A 27518-nucleotide genomic window follows, 5' to 3' on the forward strand; every position below is an offset into this window, starting at 1 on the left:
TTTTTTTATGAAGTCCTTTTAGAGTTCCAATATTTTCCTTCTAGAGATGTACTCAAGTTATGAGCTGACATTTGAAGGTAATTGTGGCACAATATCTCAAAACCATAGCTAACTCATTACAAAACTCAACATGTTCCTACCTTGAAAAATTTAAGGTCTGAATATCAAATTTGTTATGAGTATAAAACATCATAAAATGAGAAGAGGATTTCTCAATCTTTACAAATAAGATGATAAAGTTAGAAGAAAATTTACAAATATTTACAAATGATAAGTAGGGAGGAATGAAGCTTTCTATTTTGTCTCCTGTGATTTTGTCTCCATCTCCTCTGGATTTGTCTCCTCCTTTGTCTCCATGTCCTTTTCCTTTGTCTCCATGTCCTTCTTTTCCTTTGTCTCCATGCCCTTCTTTTCCTTTGACTGCTTCTAGTTATTCTTACTAGCAAACTTGAGTTCCTTGTTGTTAGCTTTCTTGCCAACACCCTTCTTGGCACCCACTTGAGGACCCTCAGGTGGCTTCTTGATAGAACCACTTTTCTTTGAGGTACTTCCTGGTTTGGTACCTCTTTTAGGAGTGCCTTGTTAATGAGGAGCACCCTTGGTTTCTTTATATAGAGTTCCTTGCTTAAACATAAAATGCTTTAGTGGTGAATGTACATGCATTTTCTTCTTCTTCTTAGATGGAGAGGCTTGACTTGGGAGTTGACAGTCTGGATCTTTAGGAGTAATTTAATTATTCAAAATAATATTGATTGCTCTTGCACAAACACTCCACATCCAAAACTCGTGAGATCCAAGAGTCTGCCAAATTAAGAAAATTTCTCAGATTTAAGAGCCTGGAACTATAGAATATAAGTTGAAAAATTAGGTAAAGATTTAAAGCAACCATAGTGGGTTTAGTTTGACATAACCTACACTGCTATCAATCTTGGTATACTTACACAAAAGAAATTTCCACACATTGGTAATAACATGCCATCCACATGAGATAGAATCCTTTTGTAAAGCAACTAGTTGATTTAGAAACTTATACTCTATCTCCTTTTTCAAATTTGAATATTCGTCTTCAATAGTTACAAGTAGCTCTCTTACATGCCCTATTAAAAATTAAATTATATTTGATTATATACAAAAAAGAAAGGAAATATAAAGTATGAAATTAGAACAATATTCAAATTATTAAGAGAACTACTTACAATTTAATCTGCCCATGCATGCCAGTCAAGCTGTTCATAAAAATAACACTTCTTCTCAGAATATTGATAACACAAGCACTCCAGTGTCCACTAGAAAAGAGTAAAAGAAATATTTAAGAAAGCAAATATCATTAAAAGAAACACATATGTCATACAGAAGAAGCATCAGTTAAAGACGAACCTCTCTACATATGGAAAACAACAAAATAGTTGTTCCTATTTTTTCATTGGCTTGAAATAGGATACAAGCTCGAAGGTCTTCTTCTTCATATCTATCAGTGCTGGCAAAACTAAGGGATCACAAATGAATATCTCGTTGGCTTGATTTGGAAGCAATTCCTTCATAAGTGCCTTGTAAGATTTTATAAACAAAAGGAAAAATAAACAAAATAGAAAATATTCATACATTAAACACATGAGAACACTGAATTCATACCTTAAACACATGTGCACAACACTGTCATTGATCTCCCTATCCTTCTTTACAAGCATGTGAATGTCCCTAGGTGCAATATAGAGATACTCTTCCTCCACCATTGTAAATAAGTTGCCCTGGTACCTAGGCAATATAGAGGTACTCTTCCTCCAATATAGAGGTGCTCTTCCTCCATTGTGCCAACATTGCAAATAAGTTGCCCTGGTACTTGGGCAAGTGTCTCAGAATTGGCTTTCTCCAAGTGCACTAGGGTCTCTAAGATATCATGCACATGTGAGATATTCTCCTTTTCCTTCTCCTCCTCCTCCTTAGAACTCTTGTCAACTGGCTTTGATTTCCTAACCAACTTTCTTTTCTTTTTGGGAGGACTAGGGGAAGTGACTTATTCTACTTTTATATTCTCTGCCTTTGATTTCCTTTTCAATGTTGGGGGAATTGCAAGGATCTCAAAGGCTTTCCTATCCCTCACTGGCAAGGGATGAAGAAATTTATCAAACCTGTACCTCACCTTGCTTACAAGTGTCATGTCTCTGTCTATCAAAGTGCCTCTTCTTGCATGGGTAGCACATATGAAGCTATCATTCATAAAGTCTATAAGAAAGTATTCACAAAGATTCTTGTAGACATGCCAGTGCACTGCTCTACCATCTATAATTTCCCTGCCCTTTGATACTGTCACTTACCTTTCTTACAATTCTTAGGAATGGTGCCCTAGGGATGAGAAGATGCATAGACTCTTGTGCTTGCCCTATCTCCGCAGACAATCTCCTTTGTTTCTGAAGGAAAATTCTAGCCTTGGATATATTAGCTTTCCCCTTTATTGGTTGTTTCTTCTCTAATGGTTTCTTAGATGTTGTTGTCTGATCTTGAGTTTGAGGTTTTGGATCTTGCTGTTTTGGAAGGGAGGGATCAAGGTACACCATCCTCATGGTCTACTTCATACGAGCCATGCCTGTTGTCCACTGACTGATACTGTAGAACCAATTGCCTCCCATCCACAGAGCGATAAGCTAAAACCAATTTAAGATGATGGTCTATATTGCGCCATCGACAAAATGGTGTCTGCTACCCACCACCGAGCGAGGAGGAAAAATCATCTGCCATCCATAGAGTGAGGAGGAAAAACCATCTACCATCCCCTCGGAGTGATAAGATGAATTCGGAAATGCAGAAAGATGGATCTTGCGCCATCAATGGAATCTGGCAAAAAAATTGAATATTTTCTCCTTTTTATAGAGTGCGATGTCATCATGAACAAAGATGATGTAAGCCCTACACATGGTGATTCGACATACAGTTTGATGATATCAGCCTTACACGTGAAATTTAGATGTACACTTTGATGATGTTGGGACAGTCCGGGGCGGGCAACAAGAAGAGCGGCCTCTAAGCACTCCTCAAGGCTCCCGTGTTGCTCAATGGGCTTGGGGCACAACGAAACACAAACATAAGAACCCCAAAACCACACACCCAACAAGAAAAGGGGCACCACCTAGTTATGTGTGTGAACTAGGACACCAAAGATCTTTCCTTGCAGCCAATCAATACAAGCTAACCATATACATCAATCAAAAGATACACACACTCTCAACAAACACTCATAACATATGGTATTATGTGTGGAGGAGACTAGCATAACACAAATAGATGCACACCAAACTTGGAGAAGAACTTAGAGAGACAATATAAGCTTGATTTTGTTGTCGCTAATGCACTTGGTCTTAAGGTTATGGGAGCCCTCTCACCATACAACCCTCTTACCATGAATTGAAAAGCAACAAATCAAAAACAAGCCATCAAGCCTCAAAGCATAAAATCACACCACAAAATACAAGGATCAAATTACCTTAAATCAAAAATTGGACTGCTTCGCTAAATCAACTTTGGAGATGTAGGAGTCCAAGATTTGTATGCAATTGCACCCAAACTACTAATCTTATTTATGCACAAAGGCAAGATACAATTATGATAGGGAGTATGGCATCACTCAAGCCCTCACAATGACATAACTAGCTTCAAGCTTCAAGCTTCACTATCTCCTTACACACTAGAGTTGGGAGTGGTGTACAAGGTGTGTAATCTCCTTCTTTACAAGGAATGGAGGGGGCTCTATTTATAGGTTTGAGAAGCCCCAATTAGGATTAAGCCTAATCAATCTTATTATAGAAAATCATAGATTATGGATTTTTATTTTGAATTGAGAGTGGGCCTCTTCTTATCCCTTGAGTCACATGGATGTGGGCTCAAGATGAGAGAATTATTGAAGATGAGAGGAGAGTGTGATGTAGAGGTTTGAGCAAATAACTTGTAGTAATGCCTACTCCAAAAGTAGTAGAGTGGGTGCTTATTTACAAATGTTAGTGGTTAGTAGTTAGTAATCACTATAAAAGGTTAGTAATACAATGTACAAAATGAGTGTGAGGAGTAAAGATTTGGAAAGATCCTTGTGTGGTTGAAAGCTCGAAGAAGCTTGGATTCTCCCATGTGTAGATCTTTAAGTTAACCGCCGGTCTCCTTCTTGCATTTGACACCACAAAAGTTGATTGAGGTGAAGAACATGGGGATTTTTGTAGATGGAAATCCCATATTTGCAGAGGCTAATATGATACATTCATGCTGAATTTTTATGTATTTTTTGGGAAAATAATTTAGTAATATGGGAGTAGTAGGGAGAGAAATGGAGATGAGGTATGGGTGTAGAGTAGAAATGAGAGCAAATGGAGATGGAAGGAGAGGGAAAAGGTGGAGAGGGTGAGAGAGGACATGAAGTTTGCAGGTTTGATGGAGTGAGAAAGGAATGAGTAAGTATGTAGGTGATGAATGTGTAAGGGAGGTGAGAAGAGACTAGGTGTACCTTGCCAAAAAGTGGGCAGACTGGGGTCCAATAAAAAATTCATATCTCACCGCCATTAGCTCCACAAATTCTCAAAAAAATTGAGCATATTCCTGAGCTCCCGAGCTAACTTTTGTCTTTTGATGACCAGTCCAAATTCGGAGTGGAGGCGGGCGCAAAAAATTCAGCAAAATCATGTATTTTCTGAATTTTTAAAATCTTTGTGTGGGTCCCCAATTGGTGGAATTTCTTGATAGCTCCAAGAGTGAGCCCCCCAATACATCATACCCTGACCTTAGAGACTCAAGTGTATGTGGACACTTGCATGGAGGAGATTTTTTCTATTTTATAAAGGATTTACATAATAAGAAAAAACAAACTAGTATTTAACTAGTCAACATATCATGACAATATGGTTATTATGATAGGAAAATAAATAAAGAGATCTAATTGTGAATAAAATATACAAAAATAATTGATATATGAAAAAGTATTTAATAAAAATATATAAAATATTTAATAGTAAAAATATATACAAAAATACTAAACTATGGAAGTCAAAAGGGAGGGAGACCCTCATTATTTTAGGGTAGATGAGAGAATAAAAGATGAAATAGTCTAAGAGAAAAAGTGATTTGGGTAGTAGGATTTCTACATGGTGTGGGTAGAAATGTGAGGGCATAGGATTTACTTATGTATGGTGAAGTTGAAGCATATGTACAATGATGGTCCAAAAGTATTATGAAGAATAATAATAATAGTAATAAATAAATAAAATTATGTTTAGGTTTTGTAATACACACACCTAATGAAGTATTTATATAACTAGAGAAAATAGAGACCCCCATATTTAGGCCCTTATATAAAATGAAATATTTACACAAAATGGGCCGTAATAATTTTATTTATTTTTGATGAGTAGCTAGCAAATTTTTTTTATATAATAAAAAATATATAGAAGATATGGGTGAAGTCCCTAACGCACACACGCCTATTTACAGAGTGAAAAGGTATTTATGACAAAGAGTTTATGTGATTTTCCTTGGCCGAGGTAGCTCCTTATGGTAATGTGGATAGCCGAAAAAATGGCTATCATTTAGCCCTCCCCCTAGATGATGGTATATTCATGTACCATCATAATGTAGGCCTTCTAAAGCAAGTGGTGTAATGTGGTTCTCTTGTCCATCTTTCTTCTGTTCCTTGTGTTTTGCACCACATCCATCACTCAAACCACATAACTTACATGCCCTTTTATCTCCTTTTTGTGGTTGCTTCTGTAAGTCTGTCGGTAGAATGCAACTCAAGTATGGCTTGAGTCTGTAGCCATTAACCTTCTTAGAATGTTCTTTGCCATCCAAATCCATGAGCTGATAATAGCTAGAGTTGAAAACCTTCTTGACAATGTATGGTCCCTGCCATCTAGTTTCAAACTTGGCATTAAACCGATTATCAAGTCGATTGTCATACCTTAGCACAAGATCTCCTTCTTTGATGCCCTTGTCTTTCAAAGTTGCATTGAACTTCTGTGCTGCTTGCATGGCTTTTCTTCTATAGCACTCGTATGCAGCTTCTCTTTTCCACTCTAGCTCAACTAAAGTGAAGTTGATCTACCCATGCATCTTGATCTCCTAGTCCACCTTTTCCATGTAGCCGCATTGTTGGAATGTTGAGCTCAATAGGCTGCAATGCTTCTTGACCATAAACCAAGTGAAAGGGCGTAAACCCCGTTGCTTCTCGGTAGGTAGTCCGGTATGCCCATAGTGCTCCATCAAGGAACTCATCCCAAAGCTTCGTCTTGTTCTCCACCATCTTCCTTATGATTCCTGCAATGACACCATTAGCCTTCTCTACTAACCCATTTGATTGGGGATAGTACGGTGTGCTATGATGATGTGAAATATGAAGCTCTTCACAAACTTCGGTGAGCAAACCTTTTCTAAAACCTGGACCATTGTCAGAAACAATCTCCAAGGGGGTGCCAAATCTGCAACATATATGAGTGTAAACAAATTTGCTTACAGTCTTTCCATTCACCCTTGCCACACTTTGAGCCTCCACCCACCTAGTCATGTAGTCTATGGCCACTAAGATGTACAATTTTCCATTTTTAGTTCTAGGTAGTGGACCCATAGCATCAATGCCCCATTTTTCAAATGGACCACTTGCAATGACTAATTGGCGTGGACCGTGTAGCAACCTCTTATTACCATTGACTTGGCAGTTATGACAGCTCCTACACCAATGTTGGACATCCACATGTAAGCTTGGCCAAACATACCCAGCAAGCAAAATCTTTTTCACAGTTAGTTCTTGAGCAAAATGGCCACCACATGCTTCTTCATGCAAACCTTCTAAAATGGCTGGAATCTCCTTGGTTGTTGGTACTCTTCTGCACACTTGATCTTTTCCTTTTTGGTAGAGGGCACCTTCTAAGAACAAGAAAGAACTTGCCCTCTTCATGAGCCTCCTTTTTTGTGCCCTTGTGAAGTCTTGTGGGAATTCACCTTCCAAGATGTAGCTCACTATGGGAGCCAGTGCCTCCATTCCTTGGTACCGTGGTTGCTTAATAGCTGCTGTAGCCAAGACTACTACTTGCATTTCTTTCTTAACACATGCAACAGCTTGTTGTGCAAGTAGATCAGCATCCTCATTTTGTTTCCTAGGAATATGATACAATTGCACCTCCTCAAATTGATTAAACAGCCTACAGATAGCATGAACCTTTTGCCTTAATCTTTCATTCTTGCATGCCCAAATGCCTAAAATTTGCCTTACAATAAGAAGTGCATCCCCTTTTACCAGGAGACGTTGTATCCCTTGATTGATGCACACCTTCAAACCATGAAGTAGTATGTCGTACTCTGCTTCATTGTTGCTAGTAGAACTTGGCAAGTTGACCTTCTCCTTTATAACCACCTCTCCATTTGGGTTGAGCAGCACCAGCCCTCCCCCTGCTTTACCTGTGGCTTTTCTAAAAGCTCCATCAAAGAACAAGGTGAATGCATTAGGTATAGTTTTAGGTGGTGGCAACGGGAGGGTCTTTACTTCAGGCACCTTAATCTCCTTTTCATGCACTCTATAAGTGAGAATCCCTGCCAATTGTGCACGCACACTATCTTCTACCTTGAAAGAGTATTGGAATTCTTGCAATTCCATAACCCACTTTGTGATTCTAGCACTGATAGTCATTTGAGAAGACACCCAAGGAAACAAATTTTCTGTAGTGAGAATTACAAAAGGTTTTGGTAACAAGTAGGATCTAAATTTTCTCACCGCAAAAATGAGAGCAAGCATCATGAGTTCCGCTTCCGTGTAGCCTTTCTCCAAGACATTCATGACCCTACTGACAAAGTAGATGGGCTGCATCCTAGTACTGTGGAGATCTTGCTGTAACAAGACTGCACCCACTGTTTCCTTTCCAACACTAGAGCTAACAAAGAAAGTGTACTCCCAACAAGGAGGCATGAGTGTTGGTAGCTCTGACAAAATGGCTTTAATGTTACAAAAGTACTCCTCAAGCTCATCAGACCATGCAAACTCTACTTGTTGAGTCAATTTTTGCAAGGGGTGAAGTAACTCTGAGGCTAAGTGAATGAAGCGTGACATGTACTTCACCTTTTGAATGAATGAGATGGCCTCCTTGAGACTCTTTGGAGATGGTAGGTCGATAAGAGCCTTTGCCTTTGTAGGATCCACCTCAATGCCTTTGGAAGAAACCTTATGACCCAGCAAGATTACTTCATCCTCACCAATATGACATTTGTCGGGATTGAGTTGGCCCCCCATGTCGTAGAGTTTCTTCAAGCCTTCTTCCACCCTCTGCACATGCAATGACTTAGAGCTATAGATGCAAAAATCATCTATGAACACTCTAATGGATTTCCCAAAGAATGCTTGAAACACCATGTTCATGAAACGTTGAAATGTCGCTGGAGCATTGGTTAAACCAAACGGCATGACTCTGTTGAAAGCATAACAACCCCAAGGAGTGATGAAGGTTGTTTTCAATTGATCCTCCAATTTGAAAGTAACCCGAGTAGCCATCACATAGTGTATACTTCTCATGACCTGCTACCTCATTTAGGATCTCATCTTGAAATGGGAGAGGAAAGTGGTCCCTTTTTGTCGCCTCGTTGAGTGGACGATAGTCCACACAAACCCTCCATTTGCCGTTCTTCTTGGGAGTGACCACGACGGGAGAGACCCACTCTGAATTTTCTACAGGATATATGAATCCCGCTACTAGAAGCTTCCTCACCTCTTTGAGTAGTGCTTGCTCCTTGATGACTCCTAGTCTTCGTAGCTTTTGTGCCTTAGGTTTGGCTTCTGGCTTTAGCTCGATCTTGTGTTGAATGGCCTCTATGCCACGCACATCTGTGTAATCTTTAGCAAAAAACCTGAGAAATTTCCTTAGTACACATTTAAACTCCTCTCCTTCCTCCGATGTAAGCGTTTTTGAGAGCATAGCATCAAACATTTCTTCATCATGCAGCCTACCTCCTCCAAACCTTGACAGGGTGTCTCTTTGTCTTTTGCTCTGAATCTTACCCCCATGACTTCAATGGAAGACTCCTCGTCCATAGTGCTACTGCTGTTTTCTTCCTCTGAGGCGTCATCGGTCCAATCCTCCTCTGTTTCGCCTTGAGAAGATTCTTCATTTATCTCCTCTTGTCGTTGCTCCTTCATGTCAAAGATAATCTTCTTACGATTTTCATTCCTGCAAATTAACTTTCCATTTTCCCAATCCTGCAAAGCTCGCATTCTCATTAGCCATGGTCTACCTAGGATAAATGGATAACCACTTCCCTTGGTAGACATAACATAAAAATCAAAAACCTTCTTAATGCCAAAAACTTCCACAGAAACATTCTTACAAATCCCAAGACACTTTGCTTTGCTATTGTTTGCCATTTTCACCTTAATTTCAGGTGTTTCATGAATATGCATGCCTAGTTTTTGCATAAGGTCCTCTGTCATGATGCAAATTTGTGCACCCCCATCTACTAGACCCTTCTTAATTAGCCTTCCCTTGATGTAGCAATCTAATATAGGTGTAATGTCCTCATCCATCTCGGCTTGTGAAATTTTTACAACAGGCACATTCTTTTTTGTTTTTCTCCTAGTGCTCATGGCCTTTGTTAATTCCCTCCTAACTTGTGGACATAAGGCTAGAAATTGAGGCCATGAGATATCAGGACCCTTACCTCTCATGTCTTCCAAAAGGTTGTATGGAGCCATACCATGTCCAAGGGGAAAATCTTGGAGGTTTATACGACGTCGTCTCCTCTTGACTTCCTTGTTTTCCTTCACTTTCTTTCCTCGTCCATGGTCACTTTGTGATGCCACACCCTCCTTTTCCTTCTCTTTTCCACGCCCTCGTTTGACACCATTTGCTTCAATGTATACCTCCTTGGCCTTTGTTACCTCTACCACATGTACATTTGGGTCCGACAAGGGTGGCATTCCTTCCACTCCTCGTGGAGGTGGTCTTGTTACATTGGGCCTCTGCAAAATCATCGGTTGTTGTTGACTAGTGCCTTCACCTGCATTCATCACTGGATAGTTCATGTTAGGCTTCCCTGGCTCCCCACGAGGCCAAGGGCAATTATACATCCCATGCCCTGACTCTCCGCAATTCCAACATTGCAAGAGTCGCCTAGGTCGTTGCTCTCGTTCTTCAACCCTTTTAGCTTGGCCCTTTTGTTGCACAGCTTGTGCAAAGTGGATAGACAAGTTATTTAAAGACTCATTTAACTTTTCTATCACCTCAACTGTGACCTCAGGTAATTCTCTACGAGTGCAAGACTGTACCTCTTCCCTAGGCTTTGAGTCATCAAAGATAAACCCCCCCCCAAGCATACACCTCATCTTTCGGAGTTTCTTGGTAGCCCTAGCCTCAGCAGCATCAAATGTTGTGGGCTCTCCTGACTCTACTTGCAATTTTAGTGATGGGTACATCCCTGCAATAAATCTCTCCTTCTTCAAGAATTCAGCACCATCTCCAGGGTTAGGAAGACTACGCAACCAAAGAGTCCAAAGACGTAAGAATTCTTGCTTATAACTCAAGTAGTCCTCTAGATCCTTTTGCTTATGAGCAACTATTTCTTGCCATAGCTTTTGTGTGTTCAAAGGAGTGAAGTAATTGTCTCTAAAAAGTTGCATGACCCCCTTGTAATCTACTCGTGCGGGTGCAGGTAGAGATTGAAACCAAGTGGAAGCATCTCTTCGTAGGACCAACTCAAACATGTCTAAGCATTCTTGGTCTCCTACCACTCTCTTTATGTGGAGTGCCATTCTAAAGTTTGATAAGAATAACTCGGCATCCTCACCGGGCTCTCCAAAGAATAAGGGATAGCCACTCATTTGCCTAGTGGTATCCATGCTTGAGAAGAAGGAAGCACAAATATGATTGCACAAAGGTCTTCCTTCACTCTCTTTCTCTCTCACTCCTTTTTTTCTTTTTTCTTTTTTTTCTTTTTTTTTTCTTTTTCAAAGTAGAATGAAAATGTAGACGTCAAAGCTTATGTCATAACGAATCAAAGGCAATGGATTAACTGAGGCATTAATGGCTGCTACTTGCCTAGGTCCAAACATACGACGAATGACACGCTGAAATTGTAACTTACTACCAACAACTATGTGTATTTCTTGCCTAGCATAAGAGATTGGCCTACGGTATAAGTCTTCTTGATTCATAAAACTAAGCTAAAACAAGATGAAAATATGCACATCAGCAAAGGAAATGGTGTAATCTAAAATGGGAAGTATGATAGGATTAGGTGATGCTAAAATCTCACTTAGTCTTTCTGGACCAAAAAGAAGAACCATGCGTTGTTGGTAGAAAATCTTTCTATCAATGCAAACATTCACTCTCATGGAGTGCACCCAATGAAACTGGTTGAATTGAATCCCAAGAGGATTAGGAGGAGGTGGATTGTTCATGAACGATCACACAAAAGTACCACTTTTCTTCTTAAAATATGATACCCAACAAGCAAACAAGGAAATTTAGGTGTTAGAGAGATCGATGTACACTAAATACCCATTTAAAAACTGCTCGTTCCTCAGTGGGGGCACCAAAATTGGGACAGTCCGGGGCGGGCAACAAGAAGAGCGGCCTCTAAGCACTCCTCAAGGCTCCGGTGTTGCTCAATGGGCTTGGGGCACAACGCAACACAAACATAAGAACCCCAAAACCACACACCCAACAAGAAAAGGGGCACCACCTAGTTATGTGTGTGAACTAGGACACCAAAGATCTTTCCTTGCAGCCAATCAATACAAGCTAACCATATACATCAATCAAAAGATACACACACTCTCAACAAACACTCATAACATATGGTATTATGTGTGGAGGAGACTAGCATAACACAAATAGATGCACACCAAACTTGGAGAAGAACTTAGAGAGACAATATAAGCTTGATTTTGTTGTCGCTAATGCACTTGGTCTTAAGGTTATGGGAGCCCTCTCACCATACAACCCTCTTACCATGAATTGAAAAGCAACAAATCAAAAACAAGCCATCAAGCCTCAAAGCATAAAATCACACCACAAAATACAAGGATCAAATTACCTTAAATCAAAAATTGGACCGCTTCGCTAAATCAACTTTGGAGATGTAGGAGTCCAAGATTTGTATGCAATTGCACCCAAACTACTAATCTTATTTATGCACAAAGGCAAGATACAATTATGATAGGGAGTATGGCATCACTCAAGCCCTCACAATGACATAACTAGCTTCAAGCTTCAAGCTTCACTATCTCCTTACACACTAGAGTTGGGAGTGGTGTACAAGGTGTGTAATCTCCTTCTTTACAAGGAATGGAGGGGGCTCTATTTATAGGTTTGAGAAGCCCCAATTAGGATTAAGCCTAATCAATCTTATTATAGAAAATCATAGATTATGGATTTTTATTTTGAATTGAGAGTGGGCCTCTTCTTATCCCTTGAGTCACATGGATGTGGGCTCAAGATGAGAGAATTATTGAAGATGAGAGGAGAGTGTGATGTAGAGGTTTGAGCAAATAACTTGTAGTAATGCCTACTCCAAAAGTAGTAGAGTGGGTGCTTATTTACAAATGTTAGTGGTTAGTAGTTAGTAATCACTATAAAAGGTTAGTAATACAATGTACAAAATGAGTGTGAGGAGTAAAGATTTGGAAAGATCCTTGTGTGGTTGAAAGCTCGAAGAAGCTTGGATTCTCCCATGTGTAGATCTTTAAGTTAACCGCCGGTCTCCTTCTTGCATTTGACACCACAAAAGTTGATTGAGGTGAAGAACATGGGGATTTTTGTAGATGGAAATCCCATATTTGCAGAGGCTAATATGATACATTCATGCTGAATTTTTATGTATTTTTTGGGAAAATAATTTAGTAATATGGGAGTAGTAGGGAGAGAAATGGAGATGAGGTATGGGTGTAGAGTAGAAATGAGAGCAAATGGAGATGGAAGGAGAGGGAAAAGGTGGAGAGGGTGAGAGAGGACATGAAGTTTGCAGGTTTGATGGAGTGAGAAAGGAATGAGTAAGTATGTAGGTGATGAATGTGTAAGGGAGGTGAGAAGAGACTAGGTGTACCTTGCCAAAAAGTGGGCAGACTGGGGTCCAATAAAAAATTCATATCTCACCGCCATTAGCTCCACAAATTCTCAAAAAAATTGAGCATATTCCTGAGCTCCCGAGCTAACTTTTGTCTTTTGATGACCAGTCCAAATTCGGAGTGGAGGCGGGCGCAAAAAATTCAGCAAAATCATGTATTTTCTGAATTTTTAAAATCTTTGTGTGGGTCCCCAATTGGTGGAATTTCTTGATAGCTCCAAGAGTGAGCCCCCCAATACATCATACCCTGACCTTAGAGACTCAAGTGTATGTGGACACTTGCATGGAGGAGATTTTTTCTATTTTATAAAGGATTTACATAATAAGAAAAAACAAACTAGTATTTAACTAGTCAACATATCATGACAATATGGTTATTATGATAGGAAAATAAATAAAGAGATCTAATTGTGAATAAAATATACAAAAATAATTGATATATGAAAAAGTATTTAATAAAAATATATAAAATATTTAATAGTAAAAATATATACAAAAATACTAAACTATGGAAGTCAAAAGGGAGGGAGACCCTCATTATTTTAGGGTAGATGAGAGAATAAAAGATGAAATAGTCTAAGAGAAAAAGTGATTTGGGTAGTAGGCTTTCTACATGGTGTGGGTAGAAATGTGAGGGCATAGGATTTACTCATGTATGGTGAAGTTGAAGCATATGTACAATGATGGTCCAAAAGTATTATGAAGAATAATAATAATAGTAATAAATAAATAAAATTATGTTTAGGTTTTGTAATACACACACCTAATGAAGTATTTATATAACTAGAGAAAATAGAGACCCCCATATTTAGGCCCTTATATAAAATGAAATATTTACACAAAATGGGCCGTAATAATTTTATTTATTTTTGATGAGTAGCTAGCAATTTTTTTTTTATATAATAAAAAATATATAGAAGATATGGGTGAAGTCCCTAACGCACACACGCCTATTTACAGAGTGAAAAGGTATTTATGACAAAGAGTTTATGTGATTTTCCTTGGCCGAGGTAGCTCCTTATGGTAATGTGGATAGCCGAAAAAATGGCTATCAATGTAAGCCCTACATGTGACAATTTGGCGTACACTTTGATGATGTCAGTCTTACACGTGGCTTTTCGACGTACACTTTAATAACGTTAGCCCTACACATCAGCCACACATTGATGACATCAGCCCTAAAAATGTCTATATATGCTTGTGCCCTGTTTAAATTTCATAATTTTTTCATTCACGATGCGATAACCTCTTTCGGTTCCTTTTGGTCCGTGCCGTGGAAGTCAATTCACCAAGGCAATAACCATTTTCGGTCCCCCTTTCCTCGCGCCGTGGGAAGTCAGTTCATTACACGATAACCATTTTTGGTTCCTTTTGGCCCCCCTTCCCTCATGCCGTTGGAAGTCAATTCACTATGTGATAACCTATTTTGGGGTTGCCTTTCGGTCCCCCTTCCCTTGCGATGTGGAAGCCAATTCGAGCATGGAACAACAACAAGTGGTTCATTGTTATGATCCTATGGAAGATTTAGATACACTTGAAGAGATAAGAGATGAGCCTAGTGCCAATGAAAATCTATTTGATTTGTTAAGGAGAGCTGGGCACAATGAATGTCTTCCAGATGTTGAGCCAATATTCAATGTGTCCTTTAGTTTGGAACATATTATTAAGGACTTGGCAAGCTCTATTTTAGAGGAAGAGTGGGAGGCATATAGTAAATTGGTAAGTACAGAAATTATAAATAAGGGATCATCACATTATGTTCACATGTCGAGCTTTTCCCTCTCCTCATCTAAAAAGAAAAGCATATCAGGAAGGTGGGATAGCTATTCAAAATATAAAAGGATAAAGCCTTGTCTTGACAACTTCCCTCAGCACAAGAAAAAGTGCAAGGTTGTTGAGTACTACTTTGGGTTTGTTGCTTATCTATTTCTTCATGTAGACAAAGAGAACTACACAAAGGATGAGATGGAAGCTCACAAGGGTCAAAAGGTTTCACAAGCATCATTTGTCACAGAGATTGAATTTGAAGATGAGGTTATGGACCTGGTTTTTGGTGATGAGGAGTGCCTTCTAAGCATAGGGTTCAATGTGGCAAAGTTTAAGGCATCCACTGTTATTGATGAGGGATCATGTGTGCATGGAGAGCACTTAAAATCAAACTTCGTCATCCTTGGGATGCCCTCCTTTCTTATAAATGGCAATAAATATATCCTTCTCTCCCACATACAAAAGCTTTATAATTTAAGGGGGGATTGTTGCCTTGCAACTATAGTAGATGGTTGTGAAGCTGCCAGAGGTATACTCGATGTGGAGAATGAACATAAAGAGGAGTTTCTAAAGTTGGACACAGAGGTCTTCCTTGAAGCCCCTAGAGCCATGTCATTGTGCTTTGACAAAGCCAAGGAGAGTGAATCTTCTCTTCCCACAGAGCTAGAATTTCAAAGTCTTCAAGAGGAGTTGATTATTACTGAAATGGGAAGAGCGTCATTGCCCGAGCTTGATCAAGAAAATGAAGAAGGCTCCATCAACCTTTGGGATGCATCCAAGTTAGAAGAGGATGAGAACCAGAGGGTAATTTATTTATTCTTGATTGAGTTTATGTTATTGACTGAGCTTAATTTCAAATTGATGAGAGTAGAAAGAAACTCGACATTTTACCATGTAATGCGTATTATTGGAATCACCCTATGTATCCACGACCATGGCCTTTGTAAAATTTTGAAGCTATTCTTAAAATTATTGGCGCTTTTGTAGTCGTCCTGCTTTTGGTCAACCATATTTTGAATTCTGACCAAACCTTCTCACGTAGAATTACAAGGCTTGGGTTGGTGTAGTCAAACGTTGTACATTTACACAAATCCTTCCACAAGTACCAGGACTTTGAGTTCTTTACTTTTTCTGGCCTCTCTAGAAAATGTCTTGCCTTATATCCACTCATGGTGGAAACCTATTGTGCTACTTCATGATTCATGTCAGAGGTCTTCTTGTTAACAGTAATCTGCACATTGCCCCCATAGGACCCAATTGAGTTGAGTAGCTCCTCTACTTTTTGAAGAGCTTCATGCTGTCTTGCATGGTAAATGCATAATCAATGTGACACTTGAGCAGACGATCATCAAACACACACATGAATGCATGCAAAGTAAAAAAGTGGACATTCTTGAGTTCTAAGGGAATAATAAGATTTCATTCGGGGTCTATTTGGCTCAGCCTAGCATGTTAGTAGATAAGACACCACCAACCCAATTTTTAGCATCATAATCCACTGTGTCATTTCTCATCATCTTGATTCTCTAGCTTCCTCTTCCTTTTTGCCTTCTTCTGTTTCTTTTCTCTCACCATTCTCATGCACCATGGACAAGGATTTGGGGTGTTAGCAAAAGATTACCAAAAACACCTTAATCTATTACTTACAACAACCACAACATCAAAAAATACTTTAATCAAAATTACTTACAAATAATAGACAAAGAACAAAAAACAAACCTTGTTGCATGGATTCTTCACTTGGGAGCACTAATGGTTGTTGTGTTGTCAGTTGAGTTGATTGTACATGTAGCATTCTTGACCTAGCTCCCTCCAAGGATGACTGTTTCTTTGGTCTCACATGTGGGAACCACATGTGAACCACATAAAACTTACAAGCCAATGGGTTAGAGAGAATATGTACCATTTTTGTAAAATACCCAAGACTTTGTATCCATTTTTTGCTAGGCATCTGAATTTTGGCATGAGCACTATGAAGAGATGGTTTGCCTAGGGAGACATATGTTTCCCATGGAAAAAGATTGTGGCTAGCTGTGGGAGATAGCAAGGCACGCTTTCTTTGCATATTTCTGCCAAAGGGGAAATCTAACCATACTCAAAGGGTTTCTGTTTCATGTTGGGAAGCTATGCTTACACTTAGGGTGTTAAGCAAGGCAAAGGCCTGGTAGGGGTCATAAAAGTACTGGATGGTTGGGACCACAAACTGTGTTTTGAGTTTGTGATTTGGGATTGCATCAATTGTAGCTAGGATTTTCATCCAATCTTGGTCAGCTTTGTTGTCATTAATAGAAGCGCTTGTGGATGGCTCCAGTGCATCATCAAGGATTTGATGACAAGCTTTGCAAACAAGGAGATCATTAGTCTAGGTTGTGGTCATAGAATCTTCGAGACGAAGGGACCTATCATCATGGGATGTGTCTTCCATGTATGTAAATTCACTTTGAGCATTTGATCCCCTTTGCGGAGGTAGACATGATTTGTGTCCCAGTCATGGACCATTAATGTCAGTCCATGAATGGTCTTCCAGGATGCCATCATAGCCTCCATGAATGAAAGCCCATGACTACAAATGTGTGTTAGAAGCTCATGTCAATGACTTTAATCTTGAGGTCCTTCACTAGGCCAAGGGGTTGTGCAAATGTCCTATCCCTCAAGCCTTAATTATGATCAATTTGGTGTGGGATCAAGGTGTAGTTGTTCCTAGGTTTCCCAGCACGTTCTTGTGAGGATGCTTACGCTAGCCCCCCCATCTAGGATGGCTCTGACTGCATGTCTATCGTGTAGGAAATGGGTAGGGTTATGTTTGTGTCATCACCTTCAAAGTAGTGGCCCAACACATTTACTGGAATCGTCAGTACGCCTTTGGGTTGTGAGTGCCCAACACATTTACTCGAATTGTCAGTGCGCCTTTAGGTTGTGAGTTTTCCTCATGGAGTATTTCTAGATGATGAGGCTCAGATACATCCAAGGAATTTGAGTTATCTCTCTCCTATGGAAGCCTGCAGTTTTTGTTCCATCCCATCCCTAAGGTCATTCCATAAATTCAGATTCCCTTTTAACAATGTTCTAATGGGCATTTGGATTTGGGAATAAAGAAAAGTTGATAGGCCAGCAAGGTCGCATTGATGAGGAGCTTCCTCATGTTCAGGGCCTAGTTCATAGGTTGGACCTGCAATGGTTTTATGAAAGTTCAATTTGGTCCTTATTTGAGACGGGGGTTGAGGTCAAGATTTGAGTGTCGTAGGAGGTTAAAATACCTCAACAAAATTTGTATGGGCACCTTATGAGTCTTCATTCGACTTTGTGTCACTGTTTGCTCTCGAGTTCTTTGATGTGAACATGGAATTTGGTCTTAGCCTCCTTTGTAATAGGTAATGGGGGGATTAGAGGCACAAGTGGGGCAAGACCTTTGTTTGCCACCAACGTCATGTTGATGAACGGATCTTTCTCAGCCTTGAGCATAAGCTCGGGCTCCTATTACTGTACCTACTGCAGAAGTGTAGGTTCTTCTCTTGGATGTTGAGTAAATAGTTTGATGGTAGATTGCATGTCCTCGAGTATTGGTGGATAGGACAAATGTACTGGCGGGTCTTCAAGTTGAGCCTGGCGGTCTTGTACTAGTTCTTGGGCTTGTTGAAGATGTTGTTTCTCCACGATGGGGTTGGGATAGGCGGCTAGTTTCTTTAGTAATTTAGTTCAATTCCTCGGTGCTATTGGTGGGAGTAACATTGTGGCACTATCATCACTCTTGGAGGAGGAGGATGTGGTCTTTGTTGAGCCATGATAGATGATAACCCGATATTCACCTTTGCCAATGTGCTTAGAGCGTTGTTTCTTTTTGGATGTGTCACATTCGGTAGCAAGGGTGTTGGAGTGCTTTGGTTTATTGGCCTTTTTGAGTTTGGCCTGCAAAACCGTGCGATGACATTCAATGGGACAATGGATATCTTCCCATATTGAATGCTTAACATGTTGAGGGATGGCATGCCATGCGCAAACATGGTTGCCTTTACTTCATGTGCATGTCCACATCCAAAGTAAACGTCTTGCCATTTCTGTCACCCTTTGCAACCAAGCGACACTGATTTTTGAAGTCTTCCACAAAACATCCTTGAGGGTTAAACCTCACTTTGCAGACCTTAATCAACCATTTGTCCAATAGATATGAGGTTATTTGTAATATTTGGAACATGAATTACATCTTCCAAGTACTTCATTTTGCCATCCTACATAGACAATGGCACTTTACCCCAACATGTGCAATGGGATCCGTAGTATCATCACCTGTTTCTACATAACCTGATTTTTCTATTTTTTTCATGTCTTTAAACTACTCCAGCATGACTGGTCATGTGGTTTGAGGCACCAGAATCCACATAACCTGATTTTTTTCATGTCTTTAAACTACTCAGCATGACTGATCATGTGGTTTGAGGGCACCAAAATCCACATACCATATATCTTGAGATCCTGCCACATCTCCCATTGCAGATCTGAGCATGTGCTGCATCACAAAGAGCTGCTCACTTCTATCATCACCCCACTATAAAACAATTTCCATTATGCATCTTTCTATGCATAGAAATCAATTTTAATAATTAATATCAGTGATATCCATACATATTCATAGGTGAATATGTACATGGAGTAATTAGAATATTTCTTTTAGAATGCACAAACGGTGGGAATTATTCTTTTGGAATAACATAAAAACAAACTTTCTTTTCCATAAAATTATGGAAAATTTTACCATAACCTCCTTTGTATGGCTGACCATTTCTCATTTTTATCATTCTAATTTCAACTTAAATTAACCCAATCTAGATGTATAGGACTCTAATCTAGATGTATAGGACTCTAATCTACTCAATTTTCAGAATTCAAGAGAGTAAACAATAAGAAAAGTTTAATTATTCATTTAACTAATCTTTCTAGGATTAAGAAAGATTGAATTGTAAAGAAGAGAAGGCATAGCATTTGAATTTAATTCAAGCAACTATAAAACAAGAAAATCAAGAAAACCATGGATTTAAAATTAAAAAAGTAAGAAAATTTAGCTTACATGGAGTTGTAAGCTTTCCTTTGGCTTGAGGGATTGAGGATTCTACTCTAGTTTGAAGAAAGAGTGGCCACCAATTTCTTTGGAGAGGGTTAGGCTAAAAACAATTAAATTATTAAGAAATTCAGTGTTAAATGGCTCAAGGACTGGAGCAGAGTAACAGTGCATAGACACCGTTAAGCTTTTACAAAGAGGGAGGCTTCTATTTATAGGAAAAAGTGAGCCTCTAACCAAGAAAACTGATTCTAGAATTTGTCCAGATCAGTTTGGTCAATTTTTGACCATTTTTAGTTTAGCTTACTTTTTGGATCTAGTTGAAACCAGAGAGAGGAGAGATGAAAATATCTCATTATTTTTTAGTTTAAAACTCCTCCAATAGGCGCCTCCTTCATGAGGGGAGATCCCCACACTGAGGTGTCAAAAATGCATCATTTCCTCTAAATATCTCTTAATTTTTAACTAATAAACCTTGTACTCAGTCAACTCTTCATCTTATGTGAGCATTTACTCATTTTTGGGGGTTTTTCTTTTATTCTTCAATTTATCTCCTCCCTACATTTGGATTAATCTTATTGGTCCATAGGAACCTTAATTGGACCATAATCTAAAAATTTTTGAAAATCTGGACCCTTAGGCTAAGGTCCTTTTTATCTATTTTCAGTTAATTCCAATTGCACATTGGAAAGTTCTTTTTGAATTTTTGTTTTAGGGGAAACCATTTTAGACACTAGGAGGATTTTTATATCCAAAATATCTCAATTTTGAATTACCTCCCTCTAGACATTTTCTCTCTCCAGGCCAAAATAGATAGAAACAAGATCTTTTATTATTCTGAAAAGGGGATTGATTATAGGGGGAGAAACTGGACATCTTGAGGGGCTGGGCAGGAATCTTACAAAGCTTTTCTCTGTGTATAGGACGTGGAGAGGAAAAAGAGATCAGGAGGGCAGACGAATTTTCAGGGGAAGCTGTAGAGAGAGTACATCAGCGAGACGAAGATCAAAAAAGACAATTCGAAGCACATATGACTGCCCTCAATGATTATGAGAGGCTGCAAGCTGAGGTGGATGAATGGGTGGAATCCAGGCAGACAGGTCGAGATGCAGGCAGAGAGGGGAAGAGAAGAAAGACTGTGGGAAGAAATGGAAAGACTACAAGAGGACCAAAATCGAAGGCCGCCTCAGTCCCAAGCACAGTCGAGTTCTCAATCACGGCATCACTTCCGTGCCCCAGAGTCTTCTGATCGACGTCGTCAGCATCATTAGACTTTTATTTACATTTGTAACATTAACATTAATTTTGTAAGAGACCTGACATTGTTTTGTAAGAAAAAAATCTTTCATATATTAAATTGCTTTTGGAGTTACAATGTTTTGATTGTGATCATTCAACGACTAATCAAGTGAATAGTATGAGAGACAGATTCTTTGCAGAAAGTCATTTTCTCTTTTCGCCTTAGCACCTGTAAAAAAAGGGTTTTGGTAGTGGTATGAGAGACAGATTCTTTTGGAGTTACAATGTTTTGATTTTGTGATCATTCAACAACTAATCAAGTGAATAGTATGAGAGACAGATTCTTTGCAGAAAGTCATTTTCTCTTTTCTCCTTGGCACTTGCAAAAAAAGGGTTTTGGTAGTGGTATCTTACATAATGTTCTGCACAACATACTAAATGGTGAATGTAAATATAAATGGTTTACCTTTTTAGTATCCATTGTAAATGTATAATCTTTTGGCAATTGTTTAATCTCCTCGTATGTAAGGTCTTCTCTAATTTGAGAAACAGATGTTTTAGATAGTGTGTTCAGCATTGTAAGCAATTGCCCTTCCAAATATATCTCCATTACTACACTAGAGACGTATTCTCGGGATCCAACTTCAAATCTTGATCTAATGGAACGAGGTTGCCATTAACACAATGATATCTGGTGTAGTGAAAAGTTGCAATGAAGTTTTGAGAGCCAATAATGTACTTGCAAACTATTGACTTCTTCTCCAAAATAGAAATGATGCCTCCTATCTTTCTCCCATCCCAACCATTGTCCAAAAAGTCCAATGCCTTACTTGACTTGCAAATAAACATTGTTGAAGTATTTCTCATTTCTTCATCAATGAAAAAGTCAACGAGCACTTCGATAGGCATAAAAATAGTAAGCTTGACATTCTTTGTTGCACAACATATGCCTTAAGAGACTTCTATATGTCGTGATACAACCTAGTCCTATAACTTTCACTACTGGCCAATATTTGCTTCCCAATAATGGGAGAGGTAATGGAGTCAAACGACCCCATCCAGAAGACGTGTTTGGTTCAAAGTACTACATTTATCATAGAAAAATATGTCGTGGTCTGCAAGATCTCTATGAGTTCTTCCTTTGTAAATTAGTTCTCCTACATATGCATGGAAAGCGTCCAAAATCCCACTTATACTCTCCAGTTGCCAGTCTATCCTATTGGATGGATAAATATCTGCATAAAACCAAAAGATTAGACATTTTTTAAACAACAATTAGACACTTTTAAAAGATAGGATTGAATGGATAAACAACTGCATAATAACAACAATTAAACACTTTTAAAACAAAAGAAGTTTTGACAGAGATACTACTCACAGTTGGGACAATATCATGGAAGACTAGGAGGATTTTTTCACCCTCAAGTCTACATGCTAGAAAACATGTTGTATTAGTACCTTTATCACACGCTTGCTAGATTCACATACCTTGAACTCTTTAACTTGTCCCTTGAATGGCTCCACAAATTCATTAGCATTTCTCCTCTTCCTCTTCTCTATAAAAGTACCCAGCTCCCGATTGTAATTATAGATGGTATCCATGTCTCATCATCCGTATTATAACTATTAAATACAGTAATAGCTGAAATCATAGTACGAGGTTTTCTACGGGTTGCCATTTTGTGTAGCAAAAGACACACCAAAGAAGAAGATGAGAGCTTAATTTGGAAGAGACTTAGAAAAAGAAAGAATGACTATGTTGGAGACGAAGAAGATCAGAGCTAGTTTTGGGGAGAAACATTTACTCAACTTAAAATAATAATAAAATAATACTACCGAATCTTATTCGGTAGTATTATTTTATTATTGTTTTAAGTTGAGTAAATGTTATTTTAAGATACATTTTGAGCATAATCTTACTCTATTTACTTGAATTCTTGCTTTAAAATGCTGAATTTCTCCGTATCACGGAAACCTCTTCCTCATTGGTTGAGCACCACTCTCTCTCTAAAATTAAAAGGCCCAAAAATGAGCCCACATTTCTCCTAATGACTCACCATCATCGCACAAAATCTTAAAGAAGATGATGATTTTGTCGATCCAAGTGTGGATAAGTATCTTCTGTTGGATTCAAATGTCAAGGACAGTGAGTACCATACTCTTGCTCAGATTTTATCAATGATGTGCAAGGATTCTCTTCACTATAAAGCCAACCTTCCCACTGAAGAGGAATTTCAAGATATTCATCGAAGACTCAATAGTCTGCCAATTGTTGGAAAGGGTTCATTTGTCCAGGTTACCGAGTCATCAATCAACTTATGGACAAATGATTTACTTATTAATGACAAGAATCAGAAGGTCTAATTATAATAATTTTGAATATCGTGAGATGAAGCTTCATATTGCATTTGTTTTCTTGGCTTATGGACAACTTTGTTTTGTATCTGGTGGTAGGGATTTAATATTCACGTGATCACAAGATTTTTTGTGATAATAACACATGTGAACAAGTTGTTCACATGTTCTCATGTTACCGTTCACAAAATAACAGGTCACTTGCCATTTGGGAACCCCTTAAAAGCTTGGCTACACATGGGAATAAGCTATTCACATGTTCTCATGTTACCATCTTCACATAATAGTAGGTCAGTGGCCACCTAAGAAGATTTTTTATGCCCGACAAAGATAATTTTTTTAGGCCCTTGTGAAAGATTTGTGAATATAACATGTGATCACAAGATTTTTTGTGTTATTAACATATGTTATTAACATGTTCACATGTTCTCGTTTACGTCAATGAAATCCTTGGCTGGTGGTGTATGACGATGATTTTCTCATGCACACATCAGGATCACGAGTTGGAGGACTTGAAAAGGACTCAACGCTGGGAGAGTACATTAACCAGCTAAAATTTTCATAGATCATTATATTTTACAAAAAGTTTTTAAAGGATAAAGCTAAATTCCCATTGTTTGCAATCAAAACATTATCTAGATATCTGTTATGGCTCACCCAAACACCCCCTTGTTGGAAACACATCCAACAAGAAGATTACCTTGTGAACTGCAATTGTCGTGAGGATCTTTCCATTGGTGTGGCTGAGCTCATAACCCTTGAGGTCTCCAAGCTCTACAACTCCTTGAGAAGAAATTCCATTGTGCCTCCCGCCAAGCGTTGTCACACCGCTACATTGCACTACGTGTACTCATCCCTCCCTCGTCGGGGGGTTCACTACTAAGAAATCCTATGTATCACGTGCGTTCAAGGGGTATTTAAAACCCCCCTTATCTATGAATTTTAATGAATAAAATGACCCCCTTTTCCTTTAAGTGCTTACGGGTTTTTTTCAAAATCAATTAAAAAAACCCCTTTTTGTTTTACCTTAAATTTTTGAATTAAAAAACCCCTTCATTTTTTGAACTCACGTGGTATACTTACATATTTTTATGTGGATCCCTTGAGGTCCCTCCTCTCACCTCACTTCACTCACACACACTCACTACCATGGATTAGAGAGAGATTAGCAAGAGGATTAGCAAGAGCAAGACTCTATTACACAATGGGAGAGCCCTTTGTTTTATGAGAGATTTTCACTTATATACATGGCCATAAGTGTTCACACTCACTTAAATTGTGGCGAGTCGGGCCTAATGCTATTACAATGACTACTCTCATAATATATCCATGAATTACATCACTTGGAACTTCATCCTAACTTGCTACCATACGCTGTTGAAGTGGGAATTGCCATAAGTATTCCATTGGACCATTACGGGCGCCCGTCCAAGTTGTAGATTTGAAAACCATTGCTTCATATCTTGAATGTATGACCTTTTTGTTGCATCCACCTTGACTCTTTGATGTAAGTAGCTCTTATTAACCCTTGAAATAGGTTAACATTTTCTCCTTCCTGATGTCGATCGCGTCCTTGTGATCACATTAAAGACCTTTGTGTTGGGAGAATTGACAAGCTTTGTTGATTGCTTTTGATGAAGAATGACGTTCAATGGTCCTTGTTTATTCAAAAGGAATAAGAAAGGCTAGTTTAGTAAATGAAAAGGTTACAGATTAGCATGAATTCCTAATGGGGTGGGGGTGGTGGGGGTTTTTTGCGAGTAATTGCATTTTTATATTTTTGCAAGTAATTATATTTTTATATTTTTGTGAGCTTTTTTTGGTATATTTTTGCTCACTTTGTTTTTGGCAATCACAAGCAGAGTTACATGTTATTGGTGTTAGTGGGGAATCTAAGAGATGTTAATAATGGGAGGGAAGAGAAGGAAGGATCTAGAGGAGCGTAGTCAAAATCATTAGAACGTAGAACAAGATTGTGTTGTTCAGTTCCTTATCTGATTCAGCGATATTCATCATTTGAATAAATTGGCCCTCGATGATGTCCCTTTCTATTGCAAGATTCATGTTAAATGTTGTTGATTAGTTCATGTTCCTACATGCTTCTTCCCATGTGTTTTTTATGCTTTTATGTATATTTAAGTGCTCTATGAAGCAGACATACATGAAGTACATTAGTTGAGTCAAGGCTAATTTAGATATCTTCACTAAGGAGTAGAGATTAATGTGTTATAAAGACAAGATTTTATTTGGAGAGGTTTATAATTTGAAGGAAAATTCCAAGCGATGGGTTGTACCATTGACCAGGTTGTCGCCCACCATGGCCCCCCCATATAGAGATGTACCTAGAAAGTTGTTAATGATGAGGCTCTCGTGAAAATGTCATCCAGTGCATGGGTATGCATATGTACTCATGGAGAAGTTGCTACATTAACTTAGCCAAAAGAATAGTAAGCTATAAACTTAACAAAAATGTATTGGCTATTGAAGATTTTTGGGAGTTTGTTGTAATATTCTACCTTGTTTAGTTAGGCCATTTGTGTGACTCCCTTGTGTTTTTGTTTTTTCTTTTTCTTTTGCTTTTTTCTTTTTTTTAAAACCACCTTACAAGTAATAGGTTCTTGTGACTACTCTCCTTTTTGAGAGAATAGGTTCTTATGCTTGCCTTGTAGCATAGCTTTTGCACTTATGTTCACAGGAACCCATCTTTGATGAACATTATGAATTTATGTCTGACGCTTTTGGTGCTAACGTTTATTTCTTTGTGCAGGCTTAGGGGACTTTTTGATGTGCTTAGGGGACTTTTTGATGCGTTTATTTCTTTGTGCAGGCTTAGGGGACTTTTTGATGCACTTGAGAATCCAAGCTTTGGTATTACCTTAGTAGTACCCTTGTCCTTGCAGTAATCTTTTTGTTACCCACACTTGTTGAGTGGCTGGAGTTCTTTGAGGAACTCGCATAGGCCTTTGTGGATGACGTTGTGGAGTACTTTTATTCATTCTTGTCTTCTGAGTGTTGCATTGAGGAAGAAGCTTTGATGTTCGAGTCACCCAAATTTGGAATGGCACCTTCGTACTAGGCCTGGGCTATAAGTAGCTGCTTCTCTACCCACATTTTGATACCATTAAGATACCTTGATTTTGTGGCTGCCTTTGGTGGAGTTTTCTTTTTGGTTAAAGTGGAAGGTTTAGGGCCCTCCTTCACATTGGTTGGCACTGAGGTTGAGGTTTTGAGACGCATGACATTGTTGATGATAAGGCTTGAGTCACTTGTGGAGTGGTGTTGGCTAAGGATGTTGAGGATTTTGAGCATGCAGCTTTCACATGTGGTGAGGTTGGTTGATGAAGAGTTATCGAGGTCGAGGCTTTTCCTTTGAGGTCCTTTTTAGAAATAGATGGTTGCACTTGGGAAACTTCTTCACTAACAGCTATTATTTGAAAGGTTTTGGCATTGGACTTTGTTGGTGAGGATGGAGTTGAAGGGGTAGACGCTTTATCAGAGTCGGTCATTGATGCATATGGTAGGTCATGTAGAGGGGCTTCCGAGGAAGAGGCTTGTAGCTTTTTGCATTCAGTATCATAGAAATCCATTACGGTTGGATTCTCTTACGTGTAGCATGCTATTGTCAGCTTTGTGTCATTGACCATCATGATGACCCTATTGCTAGTCAAACATAGTGGTGATTGGATAGCAATAGTCCATTTATGCCCCAAGATCACATCTACTTCCAATGCATACTCAACCACAAAAAAATTGCAAGTAAGGAGGTTAGTTTCAATATACATTATTTGTTCAAAGTACCCCAAAAATGGCATGTTCAAGTCTTTTGTGAATGGAATTTTACCTGGATGAGCTTTTAGTGTTGGACCTAACAAATCCCATAACTAGAGGGTCATGAGATTGTGCTCTCATTGTGGATAAAGCTGTGCTGGGATTGTGGTGATTTTACTGGAAAGTTCTAATCCAACCATAATTCTTGGGATATTCTGAGTAAGATATGTTGGAAGTTCCAGCTCCTCCAATGTCTCTCCCT

Source organism: Cibotium barometz, chromosome 25, assembly GCF_041138505.1.
Source record: "Cibotium barometz isolate CiBa-2024 chromosome 25, ASM4113850v1, whole genome shotgun sequence".
Taxonomy (NCBI): Eukaryota; Viridiplantae; Streptophyta; class Polypodiopsida; order Cyatheales; family Cibotiaceae; genus Cibotium; species Cibotium barometz.